The sequence below is a fragment of the Oncorhynchus mykiss genome, chromosome 1 (genome assembly GCF_057628025.1).
Source record: "Oncorhynchus mykiss isolate SJ-2025 chromosome 1, ASM5762802v1, whole genome shotgun sequence".
Taxonomy (NCBI): Eukaryota; Metazoa; Chordata; class Actinopteri; order Salmoniformes; family Salmonidae; genus Oncorhynchus; species Oncorhynchus mykiss.
Window position 1 is genome coordinate 23,789,986 of NC_143022.1, and position 17,125 is coordinate 23,807,110.

The 17,125-nt window shown below is 42.0% G+C and overlaps 1 protein-coding gene across 2 annotated transcripts in view; it reads right to left on the reverse strand.

Moving 5' to 3' along the window:
• Positions 1–17,125, reverse strand: part of LOC110509621 (low-density lipoprotein receptor-related protein 5) — an 85,952-nt gene that overhangs the window by 22,982 nt on the left and 45,845 nt on the right. The window lies entirely within an intron of this gene.

The following is a 17,125-nucleotide window of genomic DNA, read 5'->3' on the forward strand; positions in this document are numbered from 1 at the left end:
CATAGATCAGGATTCCCCAATTGGCGGAAAGAAACTGGTGGGGATTTTATTTGGCTGCCAAAGTTTACTAACCAAAACAAATATTTTTTTGTAAAAACAATAGCAAATCAAGTGATTTAATTTCAGAAATGTTCCACAGTATTCCCAAGCATAATATTGTATACAGAAGTTAGCAAGGTTTGAAATGATTATGTTTTAGTCAAATATATCTGTTTGGGCTTCTTGCGGTCAATTTGCAGTCTACAAATTATTTGGAATTATGTCGTGTGTGTCCCCCCCCGACCATCCGCTCAAGAAAATAAAAAAAAGTATTGCGCCTGAATCTAGTTGATGATCCCTGCCATAGATGCTGTAGGCGTCAATATGAGTTATGACATCTAATTCTTGATAACCTGAGGTAAGGTACAATTTAAAACACACAAACAGGTCAGAGCAGGTTACTGACACTGGATAGAATGCACTGACAATGACAATAGTATTTAATAGAGTTGTTGAGAGCACTAATTTCAAGACTGTTTCAAAGCCAAATCATGGAGACATTTTTAAAATCAATAAAACTCAATATGTAACTAACTGCAAACTGACAAGCTATTTATATTCAAAGATCACCATTAACTGTGGAGCATGACCGTCAAGATCTCTATCTGGGGAAAAACACAATTTCTGCTAAGTGGGAGACCACACAAATAATCCTTATTCACGCAGAGTATATCATATTTAAATGAATAAATGTGACAGTATAGGATTCCAGTCACAAGGGTTGCATTAGAAAATGAAGTAAACGGATATAGGGAGTGGTGCCAAAGCATGCCTCTGTCTTATGAGGAGCAGAAAGAGAGAGCTGAAACTGACTGTTCCTTACTGGGAACTTAACTGCTTATTTCTGAAAAGGCTGCAATTACACTCGACACGAATCCTAGCCGACCCGGCATTACTATTACACAAAACTGTGCCACTGAAAATAGACCTGTGTTTTTTATTTTAGCAAACTGGTGTAAGTTCCAGGAAATATTTCAGTCTGACTGAAAATTCTGGAGTGTGGCATCTTATTATGGCTACTCCTACGTGACATGATGAGCATATTCTACTCTAGGAGAAACTGAGCACTACACAGATCAGCACTGTGTGCTTGTCCCATTTCAGTTTACATGGAGGTATCAGTGGGTTCACGTGGGTGTTAATCACTCCATACAAACAACCAACCCTAGGTCTTTATTTTGGTGGGAGACAAGCCGAAGTAGCTCGGACACAAAAATGATAATGAAAAGTTGACTTCTCTGGATGAAAACGATGCCGTCCACAAGCACTTTACAAAACCCTATAGGAACTGAGCACAAAGGCACCAGTACACTTGCATATCCGGTTCACAGCAGGTATTTAACAATGGCAACTTGATCTGGTGGTCTTACAGATGACTTTGGATCGCTCTAGTGAATAAAAACTTAGGCCCTTTCGACAGATATCGGCTGATGTCTAAATACTACCTACGCATTCACAGACGGGTCTGCCAGTGAGGGCCATATTAGTGTGGCATATTGTTTTGCCGAGAAGTTCTTAAAACAAAGACTTTCTGTATGGTGTGGTTCCCATCTTGAGCTCTTCCTGTGTGGCCAGGGAGCTTGGAGTGTGCAGACGGCGATGGGCTGAGGCTGCTTCCAAGGGCTGCCTGCCCTGGAGGGGTGTCCACTTGATTAATTTCTGTAATTCAGTCCCTCGCTTCCTACAGCTGATGGAGCGACTCACTGACTTCCTCCCGCTCTCCCAATATGAAAATAAATAAATTATTGGCACATTGTTGGGTGAAATACTTTTTCTCTTCACAAACACTGCAGACAGCACAATATGAGGGGGACAGGCAGAATTTGACACCACAGAGAAATGGTGTCGCTTTTGAGGAGAAGGTGAGATGGAGGATAATCCAGCTCACTAAACTGCTCTGACCACATGGCTAAGAGAGAGAGACTAGAGGGGTGGACTGGGTTCACACCGAGCATTCTTTATGGAACATTATACCTGTGTGTCTGTTAGGATAAAGACATTAGGAGAAAGCATATAGCACTGACTAAGAAGGCTAAGCACAACTCAGTGGAAAGTCTTAACGGGGAACTGGTAAGATATTCAGAAAGGTTTGCAGTAACACACTGAGGGGGAGAGGGTAGGTCATAATGCTCAACAAAACAGCAGCCATAGTTTCTATAGCAGCCCCAGCTAGCAGAGATATAATACCTCAACTGGACTTCCCTGGAAGCTTCACACAACTTGTGTGGTATGCCATGAATGTTATGATTCCCTGTTTTAGGGAAATTGACCGTTTTAAACACTTTTTCCTGACTTTGGAATGCAAATATGTTAATTTGCAGTTAGGCCTAATTAGAGCATTATCTGTGACCCAATTAAAATATGGATGACCAGTTGTGCTTTGGAAGCAGACTTTCACTTTAATATTATTATAACACAATCTTGGGAGCGTGGTTGAACATAGGATGGGCTGGAGTTGATCTTTCTCGTCTCATGGTTACGTAGGAGTAAGGCATGAATTCTTTCCACTGGTGTAATTAGACCTTTTTATTGGATGGCATACCTTTCAAACATCTGTTTCCCCTTGCATTTATGCTTTCAGTGGACTATAGGACATTGTTTGACTGCTCACCCGAGTAACCACCAAAACCCCCAGCTATTTTTACCAGTAATGGAGAAAATCTCCAACTCTGGCATTCCTTCCCTCTCCATTTCTTTCGTAGTCTAATCCAGGTAAGATTACTGCTCTTTCTATGGAGTCATGTTCCTCCACATCCTGACAATTCCACATACACCGCTCACCTTGCAGCGCATCAAAGGACTAAGTGTGCAGCTGGTTGATTTTTGGATTTTCTGGATTCCAGCCACGGTGCGGACACACTTTCTCCAGGTTAACTCTTTCTGGGGCTAGCCTGGGAGTGGAGGGGAGGATGGAGGGAAGTGGGGGAGGCACGGGTAAACGCATGGCTGCCAGCACACACTGGACCCTCTGTGCTGTTAAGAACACACCAGCTGCCTAGGCTAATTAGTCCAGAACAAACCTAAGCAGGCCTCTGAGGTCATTAAAACATATAATGCCACAGGGGGAAAAAAATAAGAAAGTGTTGACGGAATTTACCTCCCCTTCTACCAAAAAGGAAAATCTTGGAAACAAAACACAAAATGGACTCAACATTTAGGACCAACCAGGAAAACAAAAAAACAGCACTTTGATGGCCATCCTATCAGCAGGAGTCTATCCCCCTCCCTTAGACGTTCTATTCATGTTTTACTGAGACAATTAGACATGGCCCTCACCACTGAAAGATGGGTGCACCATTTTTTCTCCCTGCTCTTTTTCACTGGGAGAGTTTTTTTTAATAGTGTGAGAACCCTTTTCTTGACCGAGGAAAAGATAAACAAAACAGAAAACACAAAAGTCTCATCAGTAATTCAGGGAAAAGTCAAACCTCGGCAGGCTTCAATGCCAGCCAATTGTAAACGTCCTCTTTGCGCCTCAGTGTCATTGAGATGCCTTACAAATTCAATCTGCAGGCCGGGGCAGTGTGACGGAAGAAGGCTGCATGGCCCTCAAAGCCCAGTCTTAGTTTCTACTAGCTAGCAGCTTATAGTGGAGCTGACAGTGTTTTAACTACTTTGTAAATAAGAAATAAACAGACAATGATAATATCAGTCAAAAATATAAAATGGACAGTTTATGCTTCAAAACCAACTTCATAAGAGGTTTTACAAAAGAGGTTATATTTGACAAAAAATGTCATGATGTAGAGCTGGGATGGGCAACTTTCATTGGGATGGGAGCCACACAAACTCATCATGAGGGGCTGCAGTGACTCGTGGGTTTGCGTACCGACATCCATACCACTCCCCTTTTGCGAGCAAAACATTTTAAAGTTAATTTCCTGCAATTCCACACATTTTTCCATGGTGCGGAGAGAATATGTAGCTATATGTTTGGCAAGCTAAAACCACAGAGCCTAGCTACCTGCTGGAAGGATGCCATGTCATTGGATGGACGAGTGGTTGAGTGGCAGACTTTCCCTCCATTTAGTTTTTTGGTGGCTACAGCTAGAGATGCAGGTGTCATTTGGTAAGCTAGCAAAACATGTGAATCACTTCCCCTAAAGTAAATTGAACTTGGAAAAGTTATATAATTTATCTGGTCTACACAATAATAAATACAATCCTTCGAAACCCTACACCAGAGAAAATTATTTAGCCACAGAGGATCATTAGCTTATTATTTTTCTTTGTTGCTTAGGATTGTTTTAAAATCACAAGGTCATGGCATAACCAACAGTCTGGAAGCTTGCTATTTGGATTGTTTTAAAATCACAAGGTCATGGCATAACCAACAGGCTGGAAGCTTGCTATTTGGATTGTTTTAAAATCACAAGGTCATGGCATAACCAACAGGCTGGAAGCTTGCTATTTGGATTGTTTTAAAATCACAAGGTCATGGCATAACCAACAGTCTGGAAGCTTGCTATTTGGATTGTTTTAAAATCACAAGGTCATGGCATAACCAACAGGCTGGAAGCTTGCTATTTGGATTGTTTTAAAATCACAAGGTCATGGCATAACCAACAGGCTGGAAGCTTGCTATTTGGACAGTGCGAGCAGCATATGAAATAGCTGGTTGTAAGTGAAAGGCATCTATAATGGACCTAGGCCTACCGCAATATTTCAAAATACAAATCGCTGGAAAAACACAAGAGGATAAAGAAAAAAAAAACCTGTCTTTTGCTAGGCTATCAAAATTCTCAACTCGCAATAGTTTGAGTGAACAGTAGCTCATCTTATTGGCACTATAGTGAAGAGCATCGGTCATATCCCGGTGAGTGCTCATATTCACTGTCTTTATCATTGGGTGTCTCCGTGCTCCTTGACAGTTTCTTAGAACAATAATTTCCTCCTCCAAGACGAGGTCGCTTTCATTTACCTCAGTTTGTCCGGGTCAGCCGAGTAGCCTACACTGTAATTTTTGGGGTATTAAAGATTATACTAGTGTCTCCAGTCGAAGGTAAAGAGTCGTAGAATTGAATGAAATACATTTATAAAAAGGCAAAAATAGTTAAAGATTTTTCTTGGATCTACCTAAAAAAATGTCACTCTAGCTGGGGCAGAGCTCTGGATGTGTGCAAAGAAAGGCGAAGAAAAGCAGAAGTATTTTTTTCGAACAGTGAGTCAGTTATATTGGGCTCCCGAGTGGCGCAGCGGTCTAAGGCACTGCATCTCAGTGCTAGAGGCATCACTACAGACCCAGGTTCGATTCCAGTCTGTATCACAACCGGACGTGATTGGGAGTCCCATAGGGCGGCGCACAATTTGCCCAGTGTCATCCGGATTAGGGTTTGGTCGGGTAGGCCATCATTGTAAATAGGAATTTGTTCTTAACTGACTTGCCTAGTTAAATAAAAATACATATATTATTAGCCTAATTTACGACTATCCAATCTACATCATATTAGGAATAGTTGGCTATCTTACATTAATCTGCAAAGGTGATGACAGATGCAGCAATACTTTATAATTAAGGTGATTTTTTAAATATGTTGTTTTGCTTTCCCCAAATACAGCTATGTTGAACTTGAACGACTTATCCACAGTTACCATCTCTTAGTTGTCAATCAAATATATTTGGCATCGAACAAATGGGCAGGCAGGCAAGTTCCCATTGTTGTCAAAACGTGGGTTGGGATAGAAGCATGCGTTAGCAGGCAAGCTGCAGAAGGGTGAGCAGGCTACTATTCTCAGCGTTTATCAGCTCCATTTTGACAACCAACTACAAGCTGAAAAGGTTTGAGAGGGTTTATCTACAGTTCCCTATTTAGATTTTAGCTCAACTTGCTCTGGCTAAAATTAGTTATTGATCTTAAGCATGAAACACAATGAGAATCTCACTACTGATTGACTGCGGATAGATACTTTTCACAGTGGGTGGCCGTTCCTTCTCTTGCTAGAACAAAATCGATTCCTGCTCCGTGCCGACAAATCTACTGATTCTACTTGTAGAATCGCAACGCTTGTAAGTGGACAACAACTTAACTTTGAGCCAATCAGAAAGCATGAACCCCCAAGTGGGGGAGCCAACAAAAGGAAAAAAAGGTGCATGTTTTCCTTACAACCACGGATGAGCCAGTCACACTTCATATGCAATGTTGGCTATGGGATGGTAGCTAGCTAAGTGCAAAGACGCAATGCACCCAACACTAAAAATACTTCCTCCAATCTAGCTAACCATTGTAGCTAGTATTGAATCACAATGCATCAGCTAGTTTCCATGAAAGAGCTGCCTGTGTTAGCTGCCGAGCTTGCTGGCTACCTAGCTAAACATTTGGCTATGGGCTGACACTGGCAGTATGGGATGAGTTAATTAAATTGTTACAGTTGCTACAGTTGAAGTCGGAAGTTTACATACACCTCAGCCAAATACATTTAAAAACTAAATTCCTGACATTTAATCCTAGTAAAAATTCCCTGTCTTAGGTCAGTTAGGATCACCATTTTATTTTAAGAACGTGAAATGTCAAAATAGTTGAGAGAATTTTTTATTTATTTCATCACATTCCCAGTGGGTCAAATACACTCAATGTGTATTTGGTAGCATTGCCTTTAAATTGTTTAACTTGGGTCAAACGTTTTGGGTAGCCTTCCACAAGCTTCCCACAATAAGTTGGGTGAATTTTGGCCCATTCCTCCAGACAGAGCACATAATTTTCCTACCTCGTGATGCCATCTATTTTGTCAAGTACACCAGTCCCTCCTGCAGCAAAGAACCCCCACAACATGCTGCTTCCACCCCCATGCTTCACGGTTGGGATGGTGTTCTTTGGCTTGCAAGCCTCCCCCTTTTTCCTCCAAACATAACGATGGTCATTATGGCCTAACAGTTCTATTTGTGTTTCATCGGACCAGAGGACATTTCTCCAAAAAGTACAATCTTTGTCCCCATGTGCAGTTTCAAACCGTAGTCTGGCTTTTTTATGGCGGTTTTGGAGCAGTGGCTTCTTCCTTGCTGAGCAGCCTTTCAGATTATGTCGATATAGGTCTCGTTTTACTGTGGATATAGATACACAGATAAATATATAGATAAAGATATAGATAAATACATCCACAGCTACACCTCCAATGGACTCAAATGATGTCAATTAGACTATCAGAAGCTTCTAAAGCCATGACATCATTTTCTGGAATTTTCCTAGCTGTTTAAAGGCACAGTCATGCACGGATATGCATTGCCAAACAATGCTACTCTGCCACCGTCTGGTTTTGAAGTACTTTAACAAGGCGGCGAGGCTGACGACTTCCAAAGTCTTTGGTGTGTGTGAATGCCGACATTCTGTTCAGAGGTGCCAAATACTGTCGGCAGGCAAACGTTTGACAATCCTACCAGTGTGTTGGAGCCCTTATAGCAGACGTATCCCAACATGTTCCTTGACAGCTACACTCCTGTAGGTTTTCGCTCCCACCCCAGTTGTAACTAACCTGGTTCAGCTTATCAACTAGCTAATAATTAGAATCAGGTGTGCTAGATTCGGGTTGGAGTGAAAACCTACAGGAAGGTAGCTCACCAGGAACAGGGTTGGAGAGCCTTAAATTACAATGATAGGGCATAACCAACAGTCAGGAAGCGTGCTATTTGGGCAGCGCGAGCAGGATATGAAATAGCTGATTGTTGATTTGTGGTTGTAAGTGAAAAGCATCTATAATAGACCTAGGCCTGTTGCAATATTTCAAAATACAATTAGCTGGAAAAACAGAGGATAAAGGAAAAAAAAAACTGTCTTTTGCTAGGCTATCAAAATTTGCTCAAACCCCAGTTGTAAACTAACCTGGTTCAGCTTATCAACTAGCTAATTGTTAGAATCAGTTGTGCTAGAGTCGGGTTGGAGTGAAAACCTACAGGAAGGTAGCTCACCAGGAACAGGGTTGGAGAGCCCTGCCTTATAGGCAACAGAGATAGAGAGCCTACCTGTTCAGGGTTGTTTGATCAATAGGACTGTTAAGTTCCCAAATATAAGAGAATGTCCGTAGTATTTATTTACATTTGAGCAGAAAACCATTCAGGGGTATTTTGTGGTTTTTGACAAACACTTTCTAATGATCTAAAGTTGAGCTAATGCTACAGTCTGTAAACACACAGTCCACTTCAAAGTGTATGATGAAAGGCACATGTGGCAAATGGCTTAGTTACATATATGCCTACACAAGTTCTGATTGGTTATGGCGCACCGGTCTGTGTAGTCTGGGCCTGAACAAAACTGGCACGTTTTTATTAGGTTTTATCTACTGCAGTGGCTATTAATTGTCCAAACGCATGGCTGTATTTAAAAAAATATTTTTTTACATACATTTTTTTTTACAAATGCCTTACTCTACGCCATTCTCAAACATTCTATGAAAGTATGAAAATGACTGCTCGCTTGTCAGAAAATATAAAAAACATTTTATCAAGATTTCCTTTTTGCTAAAAAGCCGTCAGTTCCACTTTAAAGCTTCTCTGAGGAAAATGACTGAGGCCTGACCAATGCTCTACACAGACGACAGAGGAATGGCACACACAGCATTTATGACATAAATAACATGTTTTCTTTTTAACACCGTCTCAAAATTACAGATCATAATTCCAAAGACCTTTTAAAATATCAAGCACTAGTTTATCCTATTTCATCTGAATTAAAAAGCATGTAGGCTATAAAGTCAATGTCCTTAAAAAGTTAGATATTTGTAGTGGGATCTGGGTATTTTCCTGGGTTTGTGTTCCTACCTGCCCGTCATATCATTGGGCAGGTAGGGTTTATAGGGTTTGGCCAGTTCTTCCGAGGGCCCGACTCGGCAACAAATTATATTATATTTTTATCTGCCGAGAAGAGCGCTGCCTTAAGTCAAACAGAATGTCCATACTGCTTTTCTTTCCCCCTCCAATCCTCCCAATCCATCTCAATGTTCCATGCACTTCCCCCCCAACCCCCTTCAGTCCCTTTTCAAGCCTCCCTCTCTCTTTTCTTTCTCTCCCTCCCTTCTGAGGGTTGACCACCTCCACAGGAAATAAGCAGGAAAGGAGAAAAAACGCTATATTCTCAAATAACATTCAAACTATGTCACCCAATATAAAATGTTTCTACTGTTTGAATCCTTTAACAAAAATGTGGTTTAAAGACTAGACTATTGGCTGTATGATCAAATGATTCTAGAATATGTTTTACTGGCTTGCTCCTACATGTTGATGTTAGTCTTCACAGACCAATCTTTAAAAATAATTGGTGGATCTCATGAGCTCCTGTATCCTGTTTACAAAATATCAACATCCTACTGCAATACATATTTATATTATCATAATCGTAGCCCTCCTCTGGAACTCAACATGAGCCTAATATGATGCCGAACTCCTACCTCAGAGCCTGGGCAAACAGCTTTTCCTCACATAGTACAGTAACAGGATTAGCTTATTGCTAGAAAACTATATATAAAATACAATCATTTGGTTATAAAGGCATACCTTCAAATGGTAGATGATTGAGTTATTTCCTGGCTGAAGGAGACATTTTAGCCCCACAGGATCAAGTTGAAATACTGGGATTTATAATGTATGGCATGAATATTTCCATACAAAAACCTGCCCAAATCCCACTGTACCATATGGACAAACTCCAACACGCACACACACACCCAAACAGACACACAGAACCAGAGGCAGAGTGGGTCTAGCTTAGTATTTCCCAAACTCAAGACCCCAGGGGGTGCATGTTATGATTTTTGCCATAGCACTACACAGCTGATTCAAAAGTCAACTAATTAAGCTTTAATGATCTAAATCAGCTGTGTAATGCTAGGGCAAAAAAATAACTAAATGTGCACCCCTTGGAGTTCCAGAGGAGCAAGTTTGGGAAACACTGGTCTACCTGTAGCTGAACATAATAATTATTGATCCATGGAACTCCATCTTCTCCTGATCCATACACCTTCCCAGGAGATATAGATATAGTGTCTGGAGAGATTCACTCACAGTCAATCTCATGCACCAGTCTATAAACAGCCATGTATTCGCCTACCAGGCCTGCCAACAGTATGTCCAGCATAGCCAAAACATTATTACACTTACATGGTGTTACAGCTTTCACACTCAGACAATCCTGCTGATCCAGGAGGCATGAGTAAATACATAACTTGGGTAAGAAGAGCTTTGGGGCTCATTTAGGCTGTTCATTCAGAATCTTTACAGCAAAGAGTACTGTCAACAGTGTACAGAACCAGTATACAAAACATTATTTAGCCTATATTTATAATGTCAGTCAATCGTTGAGCCCACCTGCACACACACATAACTTAGGGAAAAGTGATGGGGAAATCAACCCTCCATGCACCATATTCAAGGAAAATGTAGACTTAATGTTAATGTAGCTAGGAACTATCAGAGTTAATTCCTTTCTTCTCAACTGGGTTTTCAAAGAACGGTCTAAACAGGCTGGATGTCTCAGCAACTTCTTTAAATGCCACTCAGGCCTATTTGCCTGTAAATTCCAACACAATGTGGTATTTAGGATACATATGGGCTGCATTGTGAACAGACAAGTCGACAACTGCCGGCAACTCCTCATCACAACACTGCTATGGAACGAGGGGTAGCCACGGCACAATCATGTTAAGCCACAAACATAGCCAGAACAGGAGCAGAGGAACACCCCCCCCCCCCCCCACGCCTGCTGACAGATGTGGAATAATGCACATCCCTACGGAAATGAGACAGATTGTTGTGCAGCACGGAGCTGGGACTGCCTTTCTGGTTGAACACTATGAGAACAGGCAGGCTCATAGCTGGAGCTAGGGAGAAGAGCCAGACAGCACTCTGTACAGGTATTAACCTTTGAAGAAGCCGATCACGTCCTCCCATATAGCAGGGCTGTAACGTCAAAAAGAAAACAGACGTTCTTGTTGATTCAAGAGCCTACTCTCCAAACCATCTTTAGTTTTTATTTGTTATTTACAAAAGGTGCACCGCTATGAGCCATCAAGACGATGATGATGAGCGTTTACCGGTGAGATATCTTGGAAAATTGTGGCAAGACACCTGAAACAGGTAATAGCTAATAGTTCTCTTCATGTAAAAAATGTATTGGAAAACCTCCATTCATCTAGCCTAATTATGTCAGACACATTGGAGTTTAATAGGTTTAAGCCAGCTCTTAACCATCAGCCTGGGCAGCCATCTTTAAAACACTAACTAACCTTGATGAATGCACTAAAAGAGCTGCACTTGCCACTAATGAGTCTTTCAGATACCTAGAGATGTCTTCTAAAACAGCCTTGTACATGATGTATGGCGAAGTGAGTGAGCAGATGGGCCGATGGGGGTGGAAAATATTACAAAAGTCAGGTGTCTTTTATTCTCCTCAAACATTGCATCCTTCCTCAGAGCTTGGCACATGAATGTTTTAAGACCTCACTGTATAAGGCAAAAAACAGCAACAATCTGTTACCAGGCAATTAACTTCTTGGCTTCTCGGACAAGGGGCTTTTTAAAGAAATCTGGGTTTTGACTGAAGTCTCCACAAAAAAAAGTATAATTTATCAAGGCACTGTTAAATGGGAGCAGACCCTTTCAGGGAGAAAGGCCAGTCATTTATTTTTGTGTAATTTAAAGCAAAGGGCAACGGAAGCCAAACTATTCGGTCCAGATGCGGTGACAAGTGAGCTATAAAACGTAGCAGTGCAAACAAAACAAGCCAACAAGGCCAGCACAACAAGCTGGTACAAAGATGTCTTATTGGACACCTCTGAACATGAGATACACATGCCATCACCCCCTTCCCTCTTAATAAAAGCCACAGATTTCCATAGTAAGCCTTTGGATAGCCTGTAGGAAGAGGGGAACAACCCAGCTGATGCTGGGCCAGACTTAATCCCTCAAAAGTGTTACTGAACGAAAACGCAGAATTGACTATGATGGGCAAAGGAATCCATAGGGGAATGGGAATTTATTAAGGAGTTTTTGAACTTTTTTCCTAGAAGTTGGTGGTTTGAGTTTACTGACTGTGGGAGTGGTCGGACAGGCATTAGCAGAGTGAGTCTACCTGTTGATGAGCAGTTGAGACTGACCGATCAGAGGGCTATGTACGTGTTGAGTGCTCTATGGCTTACTCAGCTGCTGTCCTACCCACCGTCCTGAATGTGAAGAGGCTTGGACGGGCCACTTACACTGAGACTAAAGCTGTCATTAGCATGGCCAATGTTTTAGAGAGAGGCCCCTTGTTGGAAAATCCTCCACAAATTAAGTTTCACGGCTCAAGACACAACAATGTGGCGAGGCCACCTGAGCGACGCTTCGGAGGAACTTTAAAGAAAAGATTATTGATCCTTTCAGACGAGAGGGGTTTCAGCCAGCATCCATCAGCACCAGGGCCTTCAGCTGGTCAGACTCAGCTCTCAAGCCCAAATAAAGACTTCCATTCAGAGCAAGGCTTTTCATTGTTGTGGTGAAAAAGGCCTGGATGCCACTACTTTGACTGAAGCACAGAAAACAACTCAAGTAATCAAATGCACTCAATTACTCATTGTTGTTCGTGCACTTTCTTCACTTTTTTAAAATAGAAATAGACCACTTCACATAATGATTTATTTGTCATAAAAACAGGCAATTTAGAATCTATTTTTGTCCATTTAATCGTAGTAATTTTTTGGGGGGGACTCTAACCAGGATCTCTAGGGGCACAGCTAGCACTGCGATGCAGTGCCTTAGACCACTGTGCCACTCGGGAGGCCCTAATCTTGGTTATTTTAATGAGATTCATGGCTCAGAGTGCCATAGAAGGAAAAGTGTTATTTTCACACATGGGTTCAAAGTTGCCTCTACTCTTTTCTCACCAGCACGTAGAGATGGGTATAGGCCTAGCTGTTGAGATCACAGGAGGTCTTTGAGGTTCAGACCACTTCTGAGAACTAACACCCAGTTCCTGGATATATTTTTCATTCCTCTCATATTTTACAGGAGGAAATTCCATCACCGCCCCCTGTTATTTCCCTCTAATGTACCATATGGAACCCCGCCGCACACACACGGCAATGAAGGGTGACTAAATGCTCCACCGAAGGAGAATCTGCATAATTGTACAACAAAGCAGGAGTTTCTGTATAGAGGACTAGCGCATCAGTCAAATGAGTTATCCTCAGGATCTCACCAGTGATGGGGTGAAAGAGGGGGTGTGCGGCAACATCAGAGGCTTTCACCGGGAGGTGGGGGTGGCGCGGCTGCAGAGGGAGTCAGATTCCTCAAAAAGAGGCAAAAACACAAAGAGAGACAAATAAAAGACCACAATTCCCTTACTGTTTAAGGAAAAACCCGCTAATCAGAGTGCCAATAACTTAGCCTTCTTTCAGACGTGCGAGTCCCAAGATGAAAGGGGATGTTCTTGGACCGTATTCAAAACTAGGCTTTCAGCAGCACGTTTAAAAGAAAAGGAGGCAGTGGACTCTAGGCCAATCACCATTTCAAACTCCATTGTATCTCGGGAAAAGGAATAGGCCTACTTGGTAGCCTGTCAGCAAAGAAGTTATGTTGACCCAAAATGTGTGGACCCAAAATTGACCCCTGCGGAACACCTTTCGTAATATCCAGGAAACCTAATTTAACACCATAAGTAGATACACATTGAGTTCTATCTGTCAAGTAATTTTTAAACCAGTTACATGCAGCCTGGTCTAAGCGAATTGAGGAAAGCCTCTGAATTAGCAGTGAGTGATCAACATTATCGGAAGCCTTTGACAGGTCAATGAAGAGGGCGGCACAATGTTGCCTTTTATCCATGCAGGTAACCACATAATTTATAACTAGGGATGCAGCAGAGAGTGCTATGACCTGGTCTAAAACCCAACTGATGTACATTTAGAATACATTTCAAAGATAAGAAAGATCTTAGCTGAGAATTAATAAAGGATTCTAATATTTTAGCTAGTCAAGAAAGTTTAGAAATAGGGTGATAATTATTTAGTTCACAAGGGTCACCACTTTTTCGAAGGGGAGTACAATGGCTGCCTTCCAAACCTTGGGGATAGTACCAGATATAATTGTCAGGTTAAAAATATGGGTTAATGATTCAGCAATCAGGGGGGCAGAGAGCTGCAGCACTACTACATACACATCAACAGTGTAATATCTGGATGAAGTTTGCTAATACAAAAGGAACATACAGTAGGATTACATGGTATGCATACATTGTATGATGTTTATTGATATGCAATGTATTTGTAAAAAATATGAATTCATATTTGACCAAGTGACAACCTTATTCTAAGGGCACCGGCTCAACACAACAATGTGCAAGAAGTTGGCATACTGTGTTGGTAGTGGCCTATTTCTAATAGTATTGTTAGCGTTACACATTCTAGCTACTGTCCATTACTGATACATACAGGGAAGAGTTGCTTTCCTTAGCTCACTACAAAAAGATTTAGGGCCAACTGTTATATTGGTCATCTAATAACCAGCTAGTGGGGATACATGTAAACATTACAGCTAGGTCATTCCAGTTGTTGTTTAGTAAGCTAACTACATTGAGTACAGTAGTTAGTAGCTACCTAACCATTACTCTTCAGATAATGAAAAACAGTAGAATGGTAGCTAGCTAGCATAGTGACAGGTATTCCTATGATTGAAACAACATTGGAAACAATTATCTACAGTTGCTAATAGTTACCGGTAGCTACCTGGCTAGCTAGCTTTACTAGTGCAGGGAATAGGTTAGCTAGCCTCTAGTAAGGCTGTAATCGTATTACCGCCACACTAGCAGTCACTAGTCATGAAGGCAGTCAAATTCCACGTGACCGTTTAGTTATGGTAATTAGGCTTCTCGAAGTTGTGATGCTGCTGATGGTTGTTAGTAGCCTACCAAACTTGCCAACTGCATGGTACACAGCACTATATTGTCCCTCTAATCACTCTGACATCAATGTAAATGTAATAGAAAATCTAATCAAACACTTCATGAGAGCAGCAACATTTCTATAGGCTTTGCAATTGTGCGATGAAACAGAGTGATGGCCTCTTAAAAAGAGAAGGATCCCATCAGCTTTCTATAGGCTAGGCCTACTATATTTATTTCTCAACTTTCCTAATATGAGGCATATTGCTTATCTTTACCACAGGAGTATAACCTACCTGGCTGACATGTTTCGAGACAGGTGCATGATAATGGTCCATTCTAAATCAAAACCAATTTCACACAGTATTTAGTATATGTAAAGACAAGATTAAATAAAGAATAGTCTCATGGGTGACAATATTAGCCTATCACTTTTGAATTATATACCATCACTTGTGAATGATGCCCAGCATAAGGCAAGAAACATTGCCGCCTTATTTTTTACAACTTTTTCAAATCATAGTCGCACACCTCATGTAGCCTAGCCCTTATCTTTTGATAAGGTTTGTATCACAACTAAATAGTGGCCAAATACCATCTTAAAATTAAGCATATTAATCCACTTTACAAGGGGTGTAGAGCCTAACTGGCATAAATAAGAAGCGCGTGAGTTTCAAGTTTGGGGAAGAAAATGTTCACCATAAAAATGCACCTTTTATAAAAGCATGCACAATCGCATTTGCGGTCACTTTTGATAAGTGTTTTCCCATTAACGGAACATTCGAGCTTATAGCCTACTGCCACGCCCTGATCTGTTTCACCTGTCCTTGTGATTGTCTCCACCCCCTCCAGGTGTCACTTATTTTCCCCAGTGTATTTATCCCTGTGTTTCCTGTCTCTCTGTGCCAGTTCGTCTTGTATGTTTCCAAGTCAACCAGCGGTTTTCCCGGTCTCCTGCTTTTTGCATTCTCCTTTTTCTAGTCCTCCCGGTTTTGACCCTTGCCTGTTTCTGGACTTTGTACCCACCTGCCTGACCATTCTGCCTGCCTTGACCACGAGCCTGTCTGCGCCACTGTACCTCCTGGACTCTGTACCCGCCTGCCTGACCATTCTGCCTGCCTTGACCACGAGCCTGTCTGCCACTCTGTACCTCCTGGACTCTGATCTGGTTTTGACCTTTTGCCTGTCCACAACCATTCTCTTGCCCATCTCTTTGGATTCATAAACATGGTAAGACTCCAACCATCTGCCTCCTGTGTCTGCATTTGGGTCTCACCTTGTGCCTTGACTGCCGTTTGCGCATTGCTGCGCTTATAATATTAAGAAATAGCCTAATAGTTTATCAACATTTTAAGCTAAATGTTCTGATCTGTTGCGTCAGCCACATTGCGTAAAAAAGGTTTGTTGACGCTAGTGGTTGTATTAATTTGGGAACTACCACATACCACAACTGTCTCAGACTTATCTTTGGAATATTTACTTCTCACACAGAATAGGTAATCTTTTCTACTATGGGGGATAGTAGATTGATATAGGCTCGTGCTTTCACTGTTCGGAGAAAATATCCTTTCTATTTTATTCAGCTTTGTTCAATTGTATTCTTCATACTATAAAATGATGCTTTGTAATTCTAAGCAATTCTTGTCTGCTAAATGAACTAGTGTAGCCCACAGCCATATGGCATAACCAGATAAGGACCTAACACAAGGACAACTCAGAGTATGCTATTCTGTTCTTTTGAAATATACATTTTCTTCATATCTGTCACATCTTCTCCTGCTCCTCACCTCCGGCGTGCAACATTGCCAGAATACTAATCACTGGTCCTGGGATTCCAGTGGATAGAATAAGCAGGCTCTCCTCGTCCTCGGGGTTGTCCCTCTGGTCGGTGTCGTCCTGCGGCTGGAGCAGCGCATCGGGGGTACTGTCACGTCTTCTCCTGCTCCTCCTCTCTGGCGTACGACATTGCCAGAATACTAATCACTGGTCCTGGGATTCCAGTGGATAGAATAAGCCGGCTCTCCTCGTCCTCAGGGTTGTCCCTCTGGTTGGCGTGGTCCTGCGGCTGGAGCAGCGCATCGGGGGTACAGTCACGTCTTCTCCTGCTCCTCCCCTCTGGCGTACAACGTTGCCAGAATACTAATCACTGGTCCTGGGATTCCAGTGGATAGAATAAGCCGGCTCTCCTCGTCCTCGGGGTTGTCCCTCTGGTCGGCGTGGTCCTGCGGCTGGAGCAGCGCATCGGGGGT